Genomic DNA, 5,320 nt, shown 5'->3' with positions numbered 1-5,320 from the left:
AAAATTTCTTGCAGCCGGTCACTCTGCGTAAGAATATTGTAGTGTTTACTTAAAATGTCCTCAAATGCGTCGTCAAAAATTTCGGCAGGGTACTTCTTTTAGTAAGGGCGTCGCGAAGGTTTGAACAGTTGGACTCCAAGTCAGATTGTTTACAACAAACTCTTTTGAAACGGATGGCTTGATTATACGGGATACTAGTTTTGCAATGCTTGAGGTGGCTGCTGTCCAAATGGAGGTACTGTTGCCGGCCGGTTGGCTTACGGCAAATTTTATTGACTAATTCACCGTTATCTACAGCCAAGGTAACGTCAACAAAATTGCTGGTTGACTGCGAAAAGGAATGGGAAATTGAAATAGAAGCGTGAGCCTGATTGAAATCATTCATGAAAGACAAAAAAGCAGCCTCACCGTGCGTCCAAATTAAACAGATGTCGTCAATGAAGCGTTTCTAGTACAGAGGTATAAGAGCACAAGCGGCTAGAAATTGGTTCTCAAGCAAGCCCATGAAGATGTTAGCGTAATTAGGACCAATGGCCGTTCAAATTGATGTACCGTTAACCTGAACGTAATGTATTTCATTGAATTTAAAATTATTTATTTCTCATATTAAGCGCAAAAGAGGAGCTAAAGTTTGGCAGTCCAACGTCTTATTGATATCTGACATCCCGTATGCTAGTAGTACAGAGCGAATGTCATCGCTATGCGGTATGTTAGTGTAAAGGGACGGCACATCTAAGGTAACCAAGAGGGCGCCTTCGGGGACCTCAACAGAATATCAGATAAGAAATGATTGGTGTATTTCACATATGAAGCAAACATTGCAGGAATTTGGTTGATTTCACTATCGACAAAACGGGAGATATATTCGGTTACAGTTCCTAATCCCAAAACGACTGGACGGCCATGATTACCATGCTTATGTATCTTCGGTGGGAGGTAGAAACAGCCTGCGACGGGGCTTAGAGAAATAAGAAACCCTATTAATGAGCTATATCCAACTTTTTGTTGGATGCGAGCACGGTTAGTGCACTTTTTATAAGACACTTAAAATGTTCACTCGGGTCTTCATTCAAACGTTTATAAAATGACTGATCGTTCTGTTGCCTCATCGCTTCTTTAAGATAGTCCGCTTTATTTAGCACTACTACTGCGCCACCCTTATCCACAGGATTAATGACTATGCTTTCACGGTACTCTAGTTCCTTGATTGCTGAGGTTTCCTTTGGGCTGAGGCTACATTTGAAAGAGGCTTGATTGCGGGATGCTTGTAGGACGTCTCGCTGTACTGCGTTAAAGGGACATTGAAGTGATTTGTATACATTGCGGGATTACTAGCGCAAATTGAAGTCCGGAGTCCATAGGCCATGTTTCGACCACTCAGAGCGCGTTTACGCGAAATTATTTTGTAGAAAAATCAATTAGAAAATGCTGTCCTCCTCTCTGCATCCTAGCCCATTTTCTGTGGTGTTTTGGTCTGACGTCAGAAGGAGATGAGCAGGCAATCGGCTGCGCTACTGACGGGTTCGGCCTGACGGAGAATGTGTTGCTCGGCCAAACCTCCTCCTCCATCAGATTATATGTGAAGGCCAGGAGCTTTCAAAGTTTTTTGTGGGTAGAAGGTGTTGTCATGATGACGAAGGATAACTTGAGGTGGTTTCCAATTACGGGAGTGCACAAGCAGCACTGAAGTTTTCCCAACCGAGCAAGCTAGACCGATAGTGTGAGCTGCTCGATCAACAGCCCTGAGGGCGTCTTGAAGGGTGTCTTGAAGGAATCCCGGACTGCCGCGTTTGATCCAGATAGTAATGTCGTCCGCATACAGAGAGTACTGAATTTCGGGAAAGATTGTAGAGCACGGTGGATACGGCGCATGGCGAGGTTAAATAATGTAGGAGGAAGGACCGCGCCCTAAGGAATGCGTCTCTGAGGGTGAGGTACCGCGTCACGCTTGTGGTCGCCAATTTGTATGGTCAGGGTACGAGATTGTAGAAAGTCCCGAACGTAATTGTACGTGTTCGATCCGCAATTTGTATCTGCTAGTTCTGAGAGCATAGCGTCGTGATCCACTAATCAAATGCCTTCATTAGGTCTATAGCGAGGATGGCTTTTAGCTGGGCTTAGCTGGGAGACTGAAGGATGTCCTCGTATATGCGAAGCAGTGTGTCTTAAGTAGATGGCTGCGAGCGATATCCAATCATAGAGCGAGGGAGTGCTTGGGTATCCTCTAGATGTTGCTGAAGGCGATTTAGGGCCATACGCTCCATAACTTTGCCAACGTGAGAGATCAGTGTTATTGGACGGAGATTAGGGAGATCTAGAGGTTTGCCGGGCTTTGGGATGAAGATCATGTGGCCCTTCTTCCATAAGTTGCCGAGTGGTATTAGTCCTGTCCAAACGAGGTTGATGGCATGTAAGAGATGGTGTTGGTCAGCATCTGACATATTCTGAAGTAGGGTGGTAGTTACAGAGTCGGGACCAGGAGATTTGCTGCCTCTACACATACGGAGGGCGATGCGAAGCTCTGCAAAGGTGAATTCCTCGTCAAGTTCGGGGTTTGGAGAGCCATTATATTCAGAATACCGAGGTTAACACAAAGAAGGGATATAAAGTTTCTTCATGGTGTCCAGTAGAACGGCTGGGTCTTTGTGTTGAGTGGTGAGGCGATTGATCTTCTGGGTGGTCGTAATCTTTGTGGAGTCGGGATTTATTAAAGCTTTGAGTATACGCCACGTCGTGCTAGTGCTCAGGGTGTTTTGAAGTTCATCACACATGGTATTCCAGTGTTCCCTGCGGAGGTCGTTAGAGTATTCTTGAATGTGTTCTTTAAGTCGATTGATTCGGGCGCGGAGTCTACGATTTGTTTTGCAGCGAGTCCACCGCTTCACGAGAGAAGCGTGGGATTCCCAACAGTGTGACAGGTGTGCATCTATGTGAGGAGTGACCTCGTTCGTGGTAAGAACCTTGGTATGATTATCAAGAGCATGCATAAGTTGCTGTGTCCAGTTAGGTACGTCTGTGAAAGGGGGGTTGCAGCGCTGTTGTCGATATTTATGCCAATCGGTGATGCGAACAGATTTCCACTTCATTCGTTTTGGAGAGAGAGAGAGAGAGAGAGAGAGAGAGAGAGACAGCCTTTAATAGAAAAGGATGACCACTGGTCACGATGGGGGAAAGGAATGGGGAGGAAGGGTAAGAGAAAATAAACAAATAAATGCTGGTCGTTCTCAGTAGACTCAATAACTGGGCCAGTTCTTGTAACCTGCAATTCATGGGCCAGTTCATGGTGATCGCAATAGGGTTTGTGCACATACACCAGTTCGTTCGGGGGAGGACCCGCTCAAACAACCCGTGCAAGACCGCTTTTAATTGAATAAACTGCTATTTCATATAATACTTGTGCATCAGTTTCTTGTGGATCGGGATGGGGTTGGGGAGATTTAAATGTACGGTGCGTGGCGAAAGCTGGGCACCACCAAACTAGGTGCGTGAGGTCTCATGGAGTGGTGGTACGGCAGTAAGGACATCGAGGGGGCAGGTGAGGGGTATACCACTTGCGAATGCGGAGACCGTGAGGCGTAAGATGGCATGGTCACTGCTCATTTATTCTTGAGTGTGTTCCCATTCTAGAAGGAGAGCTCGAATAGCGAAAGTCAGGTCGGGGTTGGTATTCCCTTCCACAGAGTTGCCCATACGTATGTATTCCTGTACGACGTTATGTAGTGTGTACCCAGCTTCTTTTGCAGCACAACGCACCCGGCGGCCTTTCCTGCATTCCCTGATATAGCCCCAGGTACGATGTGGGGCGTTGAAGTCGCCGGCCAAGATATGCTGAAGACGGGTTTTGGTTCGACAAGGATGGAACAGTTCTTCAAGCTCCGGTAGAGTATTGCGCAGGGGACTGTAAACGTTGGTAACGAGCAAAGGGCCGCGCTTAACAGGAATTGAAAGAGTCAGGCTATTGGCGGTGTCATGTTAAACAGTAGCCTTGAGGGTGGAGTGGACCAGCGTGGCAAAGCAGGGACTTTGCTAAAACGTGACATATCCAGGTAGCGTAGGATTTAGTCCTGTCTCTTCGAGGAGGAGGATGGGTGGTAGCTGAGGTTGTTACTGAAGCCAAATGAGGAAGGCATTTCGCTTGTTCTTGAAACCATGACAGTTCCACTGAATTATGAGTACGTGATCTGCCATGCTTATTCCGCGAGAAGTGGCGGTGCTGGAGGGAGGGGATAAGTGGACTGCAGTTGAGTGACAAAGCTGGAGAAGAGAGACTGAAAGTGTTTACTCTTCTCTTCAAAGCGCGTATTGAGCTCAGTAGAAAAGCGGGCAACGTGGTCAGTGTGTTCTTGATGTTTGTGCTGGAAAAGGGCTTGCTGCTCGTGTATGAGGGAAAGTTGGTGAGTCAACTGCTGTTGGAGATGGGATATTGCCGCATCAAACTTCTGGGCGTATTCTTCAATACGATGGAAGAGAGAGGCGTAGAGGTCGTCTGGTGGAAGGGTCACTGGGGCGGACGGTGAGTCCTCCGAAGAGCGGCTTCGTTTGGTTGCCGGAGTCAAAGCCGGGGGGAGGGAAGCGTTAGGCGAAGGGGGCGGAGGATACTGTGGGGAGAAGGGAGCATTGGTCATGTCTACGTTGGGTATGGGAGGGGGACGAGGCTCGGTGGCTTGTGGGGCAGGAGGTTGTTTGTGGAGGATATTTCGGTAGGTCAGTGCCGGAGATTTTCGAGCGTGTTCAGGCGTGTGGGAGAGTGGCTGGCTTACGTGGGCAGCTTGATTACGGCGTGGTGGGCCGCAGGGCCGTAGTTCGAAGGGTTTGCATGAAGACGTGCAGACGAGCTATCGGAGCGGCGTGAGGGCAAGGTGAACCGGGTGCGACTGTGGCTGCGTGACTTTCGCGGTACCGTAGAAGTAGTGGCTGCTGAATCAGCTGCCACTGCAGCTGCGCGCTGAGCGACATGTTTGTTGTACAATGTCTGGCGAACGGCTGCATCCGCCAATTTCCTGTCAGAACATGTGGCGTCGTCAGCGCGATGGGGACCACCGCAGCGGAGGCAGGCCGGATCTGCTGAGCAGGTGTGGCTAGCGTCTTCGGGCTGTACTTGGCCGCAGGTCGGACAGCGTGGTTTGTAAGTGCAGATGTTAGCACGATTGCCAATTTGCTGGCAGCGGTGGCACTATTGGGCTTTGGGACTATGAGGGCGGCAGCGTAAGATGCCACCGGCATAGCAGATCTCACGGGGGATGTGTGTACTTTCGAAGGTGATTATGGCCGTTGCCGTCCGGCCCATCATTCGTGCAGCTAAGATCTTGGTTCCTTGAAG

This window comes from Haemaphysalis longicornis, unplaced genomic scaffold, assembly GCF_048455015.1.
Source record: "Haemaphysalis longicornis isolate Haplotype H1 unplaced genomic scaffold, Haemaphysalis longicornis Haplotype H1 scaffold_7, whole genome shotgun sequence".
NCBI classification, from domain to species: Eukaryota; Metazoa; Arthropoda; class Arachnida; order Ixodida; family Ixodidae; genus Haemaphysalis; species Haemaphysalis longicornis.
This window is presented reverse-complemented; position numbering follows the sequence as displayed.